This window comes from Patiria miniata, unplaced genomic scaffold (genome assembly GCF_015706575.1).
Source record: "Patiria miniata isolate m_02_andy unplaced genomic scaffold, ASM1570657v1 HiC_scaffold_17, whole genome shotgun sequence".
NCBI lineage: Eukaryota > Metazoa > Echinodermata > Asteroidea > Valvatida > Asterinidae > Patiria > Patiria miniata.
This window is the reverse complement of record NW_024037055.1, coordinates 370,365-384,882: the sequence shown is the minus strand read 5'-3', so window position 1 is coordinate 384,882 and position 14,518 is coordinate 370,365. Positions and strand designations below refer to the sequence as shown.

Here is a 14,518-nt window from a genome sequence, read left to right as displayed (position 1 = left end):
TTGTAATTGGCTAAAATTACTCAGCTTCGTCCCTGGATCTCATGATTCTCATCCGTTGGGAATCTAATTCTTTGTGTAAGCCGCCCCCACCCCTAAGGCCAAACTCCAGATACAGGATACAAATGCGCTCTGGTCACAGGGGCGGATTCAGACTGCCATTTGCCCGGGGGGGGGGGCCTAGAATTGTAGTGAAGGGTCCAGGACCTGCGAGCGCGCAGCGCGAAGCCCCTACGGCGTGGGGTCCGGGGCCCGCTTTAGGGCCCCGTGAAAATTTCGGATCGTAGATGCTCTGTGGTGCAATCTGAGGCGATTCCTGGCTACTTCCACCGTTTAGAACAAGTTTTAAACATCGAAAATTCCATTTAAATTTGTTATTTTTTTTGTTCTTTATAAAGTTTGTTATGTACTCAAAGTTGAGAACCATGTTCCATCTCCGTATTTTTTTCACAATTTTCTATTTTGGAAAGGGATTTAGGCCACTTGTAGTCCGAGCCTCAGCCATTCGCTGCTGAAGGTACAAATAAGGTGGGGGCACCGCTAGGGTGAAATTAGCATAGAGGGAATTTGGCCGGAGGACTAATACGAGCGCGGAGCGCGAAGCACTTACGGCGTGGGGTCCGGGGCCCGCTTAACCCTAAAGGGGCCGGGTAATTTTGACCATCTCTCAGCCGGGGGGGGGCGGATTCCGCCCCCCCCCTAAGATCTCGGCCATCGAGAGACGAACAATTTTGAAACTCGGCACATGCATAGAGCAACTCTTCCTAAACATACCCAAGAAATTTCATGACTATAGGTCAAAGGGTTTTGGAATTATGGCTAATTAATTATTCATATGTACGAATGGCAATTTTTCTCTGTGTACACGACGTATATGCGAAAATTCAGTTTTCACGGCGCGTAGCGCCGGAAAATTTTCGTTACGCGGCAACCCGTGGTCCGATTTTTATGTTTTTGGTATCAAAAGATGCTCAAAGCTCGAGGCTAAAAAGTCATAACAGCTCGGGTCGCGAAATATTTTTTTTAGAGGCTATCACGGAAAATGTTGAGGGGGGGGGCGGATTCCGCCCCTCCCCCCGCCCCTTTAGGGTTAAGGGCCCCGGGAAATTTCGGATCGTAGATACTCTGTGGTGCAATCTGAGGCGTTTCCTGGCCACTTGCCCCTGATTTTTTTAGCAGAAGTTGTTAAAATTGAGGGGATATTTTGTTTCATTTGTTTCAAATACATATAGGCCTATATACTCTTGCTCTTATAAAGTGTCTTCTGTATTCAAAGCTTAAAGTTGAGAACATGCACATAATTTGTAATTGTTCCGCGCTCGGTCACATAACTCTCTTTTCCCTCCATATTTTTACATGGCAAAGGGGGGTGTTTAACAGCCAAAACACCCCCCCCCCCCTGCGTACGCGCCTGGCTATCGGTATTCTGAGCTATTGGCGTCGATTTTCGATGCTCTGTGGTGTGATCTGAGGCAATTTCTTACCACTTTAACCAATCATTATCTTAGCACAAAAGATAATAATTTTAAACATAATTTTTGAGGCTTTCTCAGCTAAAGGCATAAGAAAACATTGTTTTCGAGGTTGGAGTCATTGAATCAGCTACCAGAATTCTGAGCTATGGGCGTGGGGTTCGGGGCCCGCTTAAGGGCCCCGAAAAATGTTGGATTTTAAATGCTCTGTGGTGCTATCTGAGGCAATTTCTGACCACTTTAACCAATATTTTCTAAGCAAAAGATACATTGTAGTACATAATAGGGCCCATGGCGTCATGTAGATCAATGATTTTTTTTTAGAAACTCAAAATCTCAGTGGGGGGCGACTGGGGGGCGACAAGGTTTCATGGGGGGGCGGTCGCCCCCCACGCCCCCCCCCCCCCGGTGGCTACGCCACTGCAAGCAGGTACTCGGTATCGACAAGACCGTTATCTTGTCGCGCATTCTTAAGAATGTGCGCTCAATCTGGAACAGTTATTTTTTGCGAAGATTGTGCAAGGATCCAGTTGCACAATCATAAGAATGTGCAAGCGCATTCTTAAGAATGCGTTATTGTCAAGAAAGCGCACAACAGTAGTATCGCCCTCGCGCGAAGTGTACTGACATTCCATGCACGTAGCAAGAGGGAAGAAAGTGCTGTTTACTAGGCCTAGCCAGACCACACTACAAAATAACCGAAGTAAGTCAAAATTCACAAAATTAAACGAGAATTTTTAAGTTTAATTTTGAATTTGAGAAAGATTCTATGTATAGTCGGACTCCCTATTATCGCGGCATCCCTATTAATTATCGCGGCATGGTAAATTTCTCTTTTTGCGTTGCCAAAACTCCTTCAAGACAAGTTCAAGTGGCAATTTTTTTCCAGTTCACAATGATTAAGGACTTTTTGCCAAGTTGTATAAAAAGGACGATTAAAAATGTTTGTGTCTTTCGGGACTTTTAACGATTTTTAATGAATAATAACGTTTTCAACTTGCAAATTTTCCCTCACCGTGTCTGCTAAAATAGGTACCGTCTGTATTTTTCTTTAACTTTAAGGTAGTGGATATTTTGCCGGAGGTAACGCCGGCAAACTAACGTTTACTAAAGGTTTGCCGGCGGCAATCCATATTAACAGAGGGCGCTGTACTCTTTAAGATAGGGCTGAATTATAATATGTATTAAATTCCCACCAAACTTGTGTATTATCGGTGCAATGGATAAGCAATTGCTCTAGTGAGTGGGATGTCCCGAGTTCGAATCCTGATCCTCACCACATTTTTAAGTTTTTTTTTTCCATCCCCAAATAAATAAGAATATTCTTCTTTTATTATTTTAACATGTCTCAAACATTTTATTGCAGAGTAATCAGAGTATTACATTTTCTTTTTCAGATTTGTGGCTCTGGAGGATTTTTTTAAAAAGGGAAATAAAGTCCGAAATTATAAAATGGTCTGAATCCCATCTTGTGATTAATACGAGGTTACAATGATAACATTGGCATGGAACCAGACTAAAATTTGTCACCAGAAAATGTCTTTTAAGTACAAAAAAACAGTAACTGCGCATGTTCAGTGCATATCCGGCAAACTAACGTTTACTGAAGGTTTGCCGTCTCCGGCAAAATATCCACTGCCATTCTTTAATGGTGCTCTGTCCATGAAAGTTCCATTGCCTGGTTCCCATTCATCAGCTGCAAATGTAAAATGAAGTCGAAGGACGATATTTGCACCGCGAAATCGTAAAAACTTTTACGGGATCAAAATAAGCACAGCACGTTAACAAAAATAAAACAGCACACCGTGTAAAGTGTATGGCGCCCCCAATCGCCAATCGGTAGACTTGCCTAAGTGAGTTGTGTTCTCCTTTCGGGGGAAGGGCAGGGTCTTAGAAATCATCCTGCAGATTAATAGTCTTTAATCAACTTGAACTTAAAGGGAAAATATCAGACCTTATTCAGGGGGTGTTTTGGTCAAACATTAACCATGAATAAAAAAGTTGAGATCATTATAAAAACCACTTCCCGCATACCGCGATAATAGGGAGTCCACTTCCGTTCGCACACTCCGAGCATGTCTATTTTCACAGGCATCGAACACGGAATAAACCACACCACCGTCGGAATTTTTTATATCAATTTGAAAAGGAAGAGTTATACTACACAAAAGACAGGACAATTCGGGAAGGTTAGTGGGGAATCTCTATTCCGAACGAGAAACGTGATAAGTACCGCGATAATATGGCAACCCATCCTACTAACTAGTGCAAACAATCGCATTCGGTTGTACTTGTCTGTACAACAGTAGTGACAGTACATTATACTAAATTATAGGCCTAGTTGAGGTAAAATTTGTTTGGGTTAGCGTAGCTTGAGTAACTCCAGCTGACATGTTCCATATTCATTCATGTGAATGAAAATGGAACATGTCAGCTGGAGTTACTCAAGCTAGGGTTAGCGCTAGACCTAGCTCTACTGAGTGGAGCCTTGAACTACGGTACCCTCCGTACAAATGCTCCACTGATTTGGCATACTTTGGTGACAGCTTCACAGTAGCATATGATAGTGTACATACCCACGCGAGGACAAAAAGACCCCCCAAAAACGGTAAAGAGAATACAAATGAGAGAGGCAGTTACCCTGGATTTATCTACACATTCATGACATTCCATCAGACCCCTTTTAATTATATTGTTCCCAAACAGCGAAAATTTTGAAGAAAATAAACCAGCAAAATAGTCAGAAAAAACTCACAGCTCAATGCATGTGTTTGCTGTGAAGCTCAGACCTTGCACCGACTTGCTGAATGAGGGCGTCTGACGTGACATCACCGTCGTTGTACGATCGAAGAAAAAAAAGTTGCGCTTAATCAACGACTGTTTCATGTAGTCATATGTGTCCCGCGCCAAAAGCCCACACTGTCAGATGGCGCGGGGCACATATGATTACATGAAACAGTCTTTGAGTAAGCGCAACTTGTTTTCTTCAATGGTGACTTCACACACGCGCGCGATGAATTATGCATCAGTCCAGACTATTTTTTATTTTTTTTTAAATTACCGGTTGTTTGGAACAATTTAAGGGGTCTAATGGAATGTCATGAATGTGAGGATCTACATGTATCCAGGGTTACTGTCTTTCTCATTTGTATTCTCTTAATCAGTTTTTTGGGGTCTTTTGTCCTCGCGAGGGCATGTACACTATAATGCTACTGTGAAGCCGTCACCAAAGTATGCCATATCGGTGGAGCGTTTGTACGGAGGGTACCGTAGTTCAACGCTCCACTCAGTAGAGCTACGCTAGACCTAGCTTGAGTAACTCCAGCTGACATGCTCCATATTCATTTTACATGTGAATGAATATGGAGCATGTCAGCTGGAGTTACTCAAGCTATGCTAGACCCGTGAACGTGGCGTTGTATATAGCCACGTTCACGGGTCTAGGTCATGTAGGTTAGCGCATGGAGGAAGGAATTTAGCGTGCCTAAATGAATGATGTGCAAACCCGACCTGACCCTAAACCGACCTCGGGTCGAGTTGGGTCGGTTTGTCCATCTTTTCAGTCGGGTTGGGTCGGTTTCGGTTTTGCTTTTACATTTTCAGGTCGGGTCGGGCCGGGTCGGTTCAGCCATCTTTAAAAAAAAAACGAGATAAACTGAAATAAACCGAAATAAAACTAAACGGTTGAAAAATTCAGGCTAGCAATATTATTGACACTACAGTCATTGTGACGGCAGCCCATTGTGTGGTGTGGCCACCGAGCGCACTATCAAGTTCCCACGGTATTAATTTCTCCAGTCGGATGGGACTGACAGTGAAATAGATAGATTGTAACAGTTTTCATGATACCACGTAGTGACCATGCGTTTGTTTAATAAGCGGAGTTATGCCCTACTCTTGTTAACCCACTGAGTATGAGAGAGAGACGATGGTTTTGCAAAAGAATTCATGCCACGTGGATAGCTCCATGGTAAGGGCAGGCACAAAAAAGTGATCACTTTGTCCAATTCGTTTTTTTCCTTTTTTTTTTTTTCGGGTCGGGTCGGTTCGGGTCGGTTTTACCTTATTTTTTGTCGGGTCGGGTCGGGTTGGTTTATATCTCAAATAATGTTTCGGGTCGGTTTGGCCTGGTCGACCCGACCCGATGCACATCATTAGCCTAAATTAAAGTTTGTTGTGTACGAACGACAACGGATTGTGCTCGGGGGATACTATATATTTTACGCAGTGTCAGCATTTTAGTCAATTAGACAACGTGCGCTTAAAAAATAATACGAATAGATTAGGGGAGCCTTAGCTCTCTCTTGAAATGACCAGTGTTAGATGTATTTTATCAACCAATGAAACAATGTGTAGGGGGAGATTGTGTGCACCCGCTTGGTATTGGGCAAATGATTCAGGTCCCATTTTCTTCCATTTAAAAAAAAATAAATTTAGCATTCTAGAAGTAGGTAAAAGAAGGAATGCTTTATCGTGAACGCAGGCAGTTATGGTTATTTAATTTGTTTATTTATTAATTTTTTTTATTCTTTTCCCACGTCCACACAATGTTTTCCCATTTCTGGAAAACAGGTTTAGAGGCATTTTGGGGTTAGGTTTATCCGTGGCAGAATGAAGAGAAACACTGAAGGGAATCATAGAAAAAAATTGGGTTGAAAGAGTTTTCACAGTTTGAGAAAATGATTTTTGTCACTGTTTTTTTCTTAACTACACGAAAGCAATGGAAAGTCCTCACAAGGTATGTAACGTAAACCTGTGTGGGGTGGGTGTGTGTGTGTGTCTGGACAAATCTTTCAGCCCGAAAACTTAAGAAATACTTAACATATGAACTTCAAATTTGGTTTGTGGATTGTTCTTGGTAATCCTAAGAAGCCTATTGCATTTGGTGCTGAAAGGTCAAGGGTCAAGGTCACAGTGGCTAAAGCAATAGAAATCTTGTCGGCGCGATAACTTGAGGAACACTTTACATGTGAACTTCACATTTGGTTTGTGGATTGTTCTTGGTAATCTTAAGAAGCCTAATGCATTTGGGGCCGAAAGGTCAAGGGTCAAGGTCACATTTGCTAAAACAAAAGAATTTTTCAGCGCGATAACTTGAGAAATACTTAACATGTGAACTTCAAATTTGGATTGTGGATTGTTCTTGGTAATCCTAAGAAGGCTATTGCATATGGGGCTGAAAGGTCAAGGGTCAAGGTCACAGTGGCTAAAACAAAAGAAATCTTGTATTTATTCTGAGATAATAGGGATTATAGTTCATACATTGTATAAAACCTACAGAAAACACTAATGATGTCAATGAACGTTCCATGTGAGCCAATTACATACATGTAAAGTTGATGTTAAAGAGTGGTGTTATGTCATGGAACAGTCACGGTGGCGGGGTGTTTGTGTTTGTAAACACACCTGACTTGTTTTTCTTCAGAGACAGCCTCTCTGAACAGTCCATTGATCATGTCTGCCAGGTTTGTATCCTTTTGCTTTGCCACATTGTTCCTTACTAGTGAACTTGTTGGCCATGTCCTTGAACATACTTGCAGGCTTGTCATTCTTCCTTGCTTTTTCGGCTTCTCAGACGTGTTTGCATGTGAAGCTGCCTTGCTTGTGCTTGGCTTGTCAGGGTCATGCCCTGGCATGTTCAGCTTACGGAGCAGAACCAGTTCCTTGTGATTCTTCAACCACATGCTCCCCACCTTCGTCTTCATACTCATAACTGTTCTCCAGACTGGTCACTCTCTCTGCAAGGGTCCCTATGTTGTCTTTAATCTCAATGAGCATGTTCAAAATGGCTGCCAACTGTGCGCTATTGCCTTTGTTACTGCTGCATTCCGGCATATTTGAGCCGGGCGTGGCAGCTAGTGGCCTCACCACTACGAACAGCATGTGTGTCTTGCAATCTTTTTGATTCAGTTGAATTACCAGAACTTTCTCTTCGTCTTTTCTCTGGAGGTTTGTTCTTCCCTACAAAGGTTTTCGGTGAAGGCGATGTTGAAGCCATTTCGGATAGGCATAAATCACACCACCTGTGATTTTTCACCAACTGGTCATTCTGTGTCAATTCAACACGATTTGGACCTGACCCTCACAGATTAAAACGATATTTGGTGTGATGATTGGCCTATATGAGAATCCCCCAGGACTTTTTTTTTTGGTAAATTGGCTCGTTAGTTTTGGGGATACGGGTCAACAAACATTTGACTAATTAGCATGACCTCCGGACTTTAAGTAGTTGTATTTCAAAAACTATAGCACTTACGAAGCCAAGTTGTACATCATATTAAAGCTCTTTGGATGGCCTCCGTTTCATAAAATATAACCAAAATCATAGCATGAAGTGCAAAGAAAATGCATAACGAAATGACCTTTGACCTTAAATTACGAAATCAATATGCTTCACATTTCGTAAATTTTTTTTTTGTATTTCAAATGTAAGTTTATGATGTCAGCAACAATCTAAAAAAATTGGGATGGGCGCTCTTAAAGTTTTTAAGTTATGATTTTTTAAAGATAGCGGTAGCATGTCCAGGAAAAAAACTAATTAGCATATCTACACACGTACTGGTACTTCTACATACAGCAAGTGCACATTGACCTGTAAATACTTGTCCTTGACAGCCCTAATGTTATGTTTCAAATGTTTATATACAGCATCTTGCTAGCTCTAGAAAGTGGTGTAAGTGGTGGGGGCATGTGTCCCCCAGTGAATGTCCATATCCCCCCCGGACCCACCCCACCCCCCACCCCTCACCCCCCATCAGTGTGAACAGTTTGAGCTGGGTGTCACTATGTTGGTTGTTCATTGAATGTGATTAGAACTTGCCCATCTTACCGGTATTTTAAAAGCCAAAAAACTTCTGGTCTGGGAGCGGGGCACCAGGGTTGCCTTACATTTTTCAAGGGATATCGCACTTCAAAAATATATATAGGGCAATTGATATACATGTATGGGCCAAATAATAATAATAATATTCTAATATTGCGCCAAATCCTTCAAAATGACGATATATGAAATATGAAATGCTTTACAAATTACATATTTTTACACTAATATTATTAATAATAAATAATATAAATACAAGCACATTTGCATTAAAACCATAGAACAAAACTAATCAAACAAAAGATGTTAAGGAAAAATGGCATATGAAGGACCTATAGAATGTAATGAATGATAAAAAGACAACAATTTAAGAAGGTGACAAGTACAACTAGAGGTACATTGTGCTCCGAGAGCAAGAACCTTAGTCGTCGATACCTGACGAAGGTCTATGAAAAAAAGGCAGTAAAATTGTGCAAATTTTATGAAAATCCGCATTCAACATCAAATCACAGCAATAGTGTTGTTTATTGGCCTCCGTACTCTTTATCCACGGCGGAGTATCGGGCAGAATACGCGGCTAGCTTTACGCAGGTGGCACTTTTTTCGTACGTTTCAAAAGTGATAAACTTGGAATAACTCGACAACCAAATAAGTCAGGAATATGAAATTTTAGAATTAGAGATAGAAAAATACACTGAACAGGACTGCAAAGATTTAAAGTGTAAAACAACATTTTTAACTTTTTCATAAAATGACCCTTACTGACCGTTAGGTGACCACTGGCTAAATTCTGTGTACACCCTATATGAGGCATGGTCCAAAGATGTAACTGACCAAGTTTCACATTAATTCGGTCAAAACTGTGGGAGAGGAAGCATTTTTGTAGATTTTCATTAAATGACCACTAGTGACCATCAGATGACCATTGGCCAGATTTTATGAACGTGGTTAGGAAGGGCACGTGTCCAGGTTTCATTTGACCAAGTTTGTTTGAAATCAGCTGATTAGTTTATGAGTTATTGCCATTTTACAAATTTGATAAATTTTATCATGTGACCGCATTTGGTCACCTGATAACTGGAAAGAAGTTTCCCATAGACTTTGTACACAGAAATTTAGAAATAATTGTCGATTTTCAAAGGGCATTTTTGACTCTTTGCCAGTAATTCATTTGCACCAATCTTTGTCCAAGCAAAGACCCTAATTCAAACAACAGTGTGTAATGATGACGTCATGATGATGTCAGCTGTGTTTATTTATAGGCAATTAAATTGTGACACTTTTAATATTTAAAAATGCTTAAGAAATCAACCGTACGCGTCCACAGCATTCTGTTGGCAAGTGGTAGAGTAGGTTCAGGTCTTTATTTAATTAAGTGTGCATGAAATCAGGTGACCCTTACTTCCGGTCGAAAAAGGCCAAAACCGGAAGTGGCTCATTATTTAAAAGCGCCCTCTAGCAACAGGCTGAAAATTTTCAAAAATGTATTTTGAATAGATGTCCGTGGCGAAGTTTGTCGGAATCGCCTAAATATTGGTGTATATGATGACCTTGACTCACTTAAGATGTGTGTGAAGTTTTAGGTGTATGACGTCATCAGACCGGAAGTTCCGTTAAAAAGACCTTTCCTTTAAAAAGACCTTTCCTTTTTCAACAGATATAATCTTGAGTTGCCCATTAAATGATAGCGTAAACATTTGCCTCAATAGTGCCAAGTTCCTAGCTCGTCAAAATGTTCACACAGTTGACGCGGCGTCTGCAAAAAAAATACCCTTGCGCAAGTTGCGGCAGAGAGCTTTAAAACATGCACAAGACTTCCACATGTATAGCACACGTACACGTGGCTTTGAAACGTCGTACAATCTACATTACGTCCCTTTATTCCCGCCAAAAGAGGGCAGTACATAACTTTAACGGTTGTACGAGCGCACAGGCTAGGCTGTGCAAGGCAGCGTAAAACAAGCGGCACAGCATAACACTTTTACGGGATCAAAAGTATAGCGCGTTACAAAACAAAATAACGGCACACCGTATTAAGTGAATGGCCCACCATTTGCCAATCAGTAACTTTAACGATTGTACGGGCGCACAGGCTAAGCTATGCAAGGCATCGTTAGCCTGATAATACGGGATCAAAATAAGGACAGCGCGTCACCCAAAAAATATAGCGGCACACCGTAAAAAGTGAATGGCGCCCCCATTCGACAATCAGTAGACTTGTCTCAGTGATTTTTGTTCTGCTTTAGGGGAAGGGCAAACAGACAGATATCGTTCTTTTCTTAGTATACATGTAGATACCAAATCAGAAGCCATGATGATGTCATAATGGGTCCCAGTGCATCATCTTAAAGGTGTACAGTCTGGAAGTCCTAAATCTATATGTATAATAAAAACAACAACAGCACATACAATAATAATGCATTCAAAACAGAAAAACATCACCTCAATTAAAAAATACATAATGCAGAAAAACAAATTTCAAAGCTGTTGCATAAAAAGTTTTTGTTAAACGAAATGACTGCACTAACTTATGTTATTGAAACTTCACACAATCATATTATTTATTCAAATGAGTAGGCCTACGTGCTCAGATGATTAGTTTCATTACACTCCAACCCGCTGCCCCCCCCCCCCAAAGAAACAATCAGTTCAAAAAAATAGAAGACAAATTTCACTTATTTTTTATAAAGTATTTTATTGAAGAACAGGCTTGGTTGACGACTTGTTGGTTGCTGTCGCAAGGCAGACCCTAGCGCCGCCCTACTTAGACTGACATACAATGGACAACTCGAACACGTAAACCAAACGACCACAACTCAGATTTTACCATAGAGAAAGCAAACATAATTTAATAACAAATAATCAAAAATAAAAATTTACAACAAATCAAGAATTTAATACAATAAATTAATTAACAAGCTGGCTCTGTAGAATGAATGCCGAGTCAATGACTGCATGAACTGGCCCCTCAGTTGGTTGAACCCTGGGTTGAATTGAAGAGCAATCCCCATTGAAAGACGACCCCAAATCTGATTTTGAATCTTGAACTCCACACCCCGTAAAACTTGATACAGGAACCCCCTGAAAATATGAATTAACATTCGATTGTTTTAACAAAAACTCGACCCTAATATGTGTCAATTCAGTTCCTGACACAAACATCAAAACCCTCAGCTTACACAATTGTTTTCCTGAGAGAAACTTATAAAAATTTATACTTGATTATCATTTTGTCTCATTTGGTTTGATCATGGAAAACACAATTGATAGGTTTTACACAAAAACGATAAAAATGCAGTTTTATCTTGATAATTAAAATTACTCACAGAGCTTTAGGTTTTCCTACTATGTTCCCTATGGTCTGGCATTCCCGAGAGAATCATGCTGCGAGCCCGTGGATCGGCGAGCCTTGTACGTCCGTTTTCTGCGAACCACTCCCCGCAAAGGGTACCCAAAATCGCCCGGCGCTTCTAAGCCACATCGACGATCTCTAAAAACATCACCAGCCTCGGCGCTGATGGCCTTGTCCGCTGGACATCATCCCCCAGCGAGACTAACTCAACTCCTGGTACCCACAGCGCAAAACTCGATCCTCTAAAATTTGCATCGCACTTTTATACCTGGGGAAGCCAGTTTTACATTCTTCGATTTAATTTATTCTAGAGCCCACCTTTAACTTATGCTAATACATTCAAACATGACAAAAGTAACTAGGTTAAACTTTTAAGTCCCCATTGGGGTTGCGGTAATCAAACCTAGTCGGGCATGGAGGAAAGCCCGTTGAAAACGGTCAGTCGAGACGAACGCCTGATCGGACCGCTAAAATTAACACAAACTTCAACCAAGGAATTACGCATTGAAATTAACATTAACTGAAATACATAACTGAAATCAACTTAACTATTTACACCAGTTTTATATACGGGGTTGGAATTCATAACATCATAATAGTAATTTTTGTATCGTCTTGCGACAGTTGCTACATTGGAAAAGGCAAATATGTAACAATGGCAATTGACCAAAATACCAATAATTCAAATGTCTACATGAAAGATGTCACCTTTTTTAGTACATGTACTATCAAAATGTTTGAGAATGACAATATAGCTAATTTCTTAACACTTCAGAAACGGAGGAAAAGACAAATTTTATCTAAAAGTAAGATAAGTCCTATTTATCGTTACCATATCTGATATCCTTTGTAATTGTTGAATCTTTTGGAAATGAATCTAAAAATTAATGTGGCCTGACGGAGGCTAAAACAGAAATGACAGAGGTACATACATTAACATGGGGGTGCACACAAACATGCAGGGCTGAAAGAAGAAACACAAAAGGAGGATTAGGTGGGAAAGGTGTGGAAAGATGCAGGGGAGGGTGGATGAGAGAACAAAGAAACAAAGGGAGATGGCAAACCACAAGGGGTCTGGTGTAAACAGGGGAGGGACCAGAAAGGGGAAGGATCAAAGGTCTGAGGGAGTGGGAACGGACAAAAGAGTGTGAGAGTGAAGGGGGATGATGCAGGGGGGGGGGGGGGGAACAGTATGGACGTGGAAAGGGATGAAAGATGGGGGAAGATTGGTAAACACAAACAAGGAAGACCAGGTGGATTATCTGTAACAGAAGACAATGGAGGAAGAAAAGGATTAATCATTTCCAAGTTGGATGTTGAGACGATGTGGTTGAATAGTTCGAAGACTATTCATCCACACTTTCTCTCTGCTGAGGCGAACTGAGTCCTTGCGATGGCCAAGAGATTCAATGCCCTGCAAAATCATATCAGAAATGGAGTGGTTAGGCCAAAAAAAAAAAGTCTCTGGTTTCTGGTATGGAGCTTGCCCAAAAAGTGGTGCGGCGACGCGGCTTTTTTTTTTTTTTGTACCTGATTTTTTTGCTTCAAATGTCGGCTGATGACTGCAAATGGTGCCCGACTAAACTTAGTGCAAATATATGGGAGTCCAGAGAGGCCACATAAAGCTTATTCTCGACCATAACCCCATCTAAAAACAAGTTAAAATTGTGCAGCAGCAGGATTCCAGTCAAACCAGTGAGTTTGGCGGTTTTGAGACATCATCTTTTATTGAAAAAAAACTTTTTCATTTTGCTGACGCGCATGGCTACGGCGACGTGCGCGCATACCAGAAACCGGAGACTTTTTTTGGGGGGGCCTTAGGCAGGTTGAAGTGATGACCAACAGGGGTGTCTAGTTTCTTGGTGTTGACCGTTGACCGGTGGACATAGAAATGCTTCTTGAGCGTATTCTTAGTCTCACCTACATACTGCACTCCACAGACCCTGCAAGAAATGAGATATATGACATAAGAGGTGTTACAAGTGATGTTACCAATGGTTCTGTGGGTAGTGACATAAGAGTGGCCAGAAAAGGAGTCAAACTCCTGGATATGAATCTGGCAGACAACACATCTGGAACTGCACTTGAAAGTACCATGCTGGGTGGGAGGGGATGCATCTAAGGATGGGACTTCAGCTCGAACAATCAAGTCCCATAGATTTCGAGGACGCCTGTAAGCCAATGTGGGGCCGTTGGGGATGGCGCGGGCAAGGCGATCTGAAGTATGGAGGATATGATGATTGTCATTAGTGATTTTGCGAAGGGGAGGGAGATTGGGGTGAAACGTGGTAACCAAGGGAATCATGGGTTTGGCCATGGCATCAGGGGCCTTTCCCATGAGAGCTAGATTTCTGGGGATAGCTTTAGCTCTGGCAATGGCACGATGAACTTGGCGAGAGCTGTGACCCCTGGCCACCAAGTTGTTCCTCAGTATCTGTGTATGGCGGGAGAAATCGGAATCATTAGAACAAATTCTTCTGAGTTTGAGTGCCTGGCTAAACGCTATGCCAGTTTTGCAGTGCCTGGGGTGACAGCTGGAGGAGTGGAGGTACTGGTGGGTGTCTGTGAGTTTGGAATACAGGTCAGTGGTTAGTGAGTTGCCTTGCTTGCGGACGGTGACATCCAGAAAGTGGGTTTGGTGAGCCGAGAACTCCGATGTGAATTTGATGGTTCTGTGGAAGGAATTGATGTGGTTAGTGAAGGTCAAGAGACTGTCCTCATCACTGGTCCAGATGAAAAAAACATCAATATATCTCCACCAGATCCAAGGGCGACATGGGGCCGAGGCAAGAATGCGTTCTTCGAGGTCACCCACAATCAAACTAAAACTGAATGTGTTCGTACAAACATAAAGATGAACAGTTGTACACTGCCAGT

At 41.6% G+C, this 14,518-nt stretch overlaps 1 protein-coding gene across 2 annotated transcripts in view; it reads left to right on the top strand.

Moving 5' to 3' along the window:
* Positions 1-2,055: 2,055 nt before the first annotated feature.
* The window catches only part of LOC119723308 (cytoplasmic dynein 2 light intermediate chain 1-like), a 67,484-nt gene continuing 55,021 nt past the window's right edge, over positions 2,056-14,518 (top strand). For both annotated transcript variants that reach the window (XM_038193857.1, XM_038193859.1), the window contains exon 1: positions 2,056-2,172. The gene's annotated coding sequence lies outside the window, so the exon portion shown is untranslated. The remainder of the gene's footprint in view (positions 2,173-14,518) is intronic.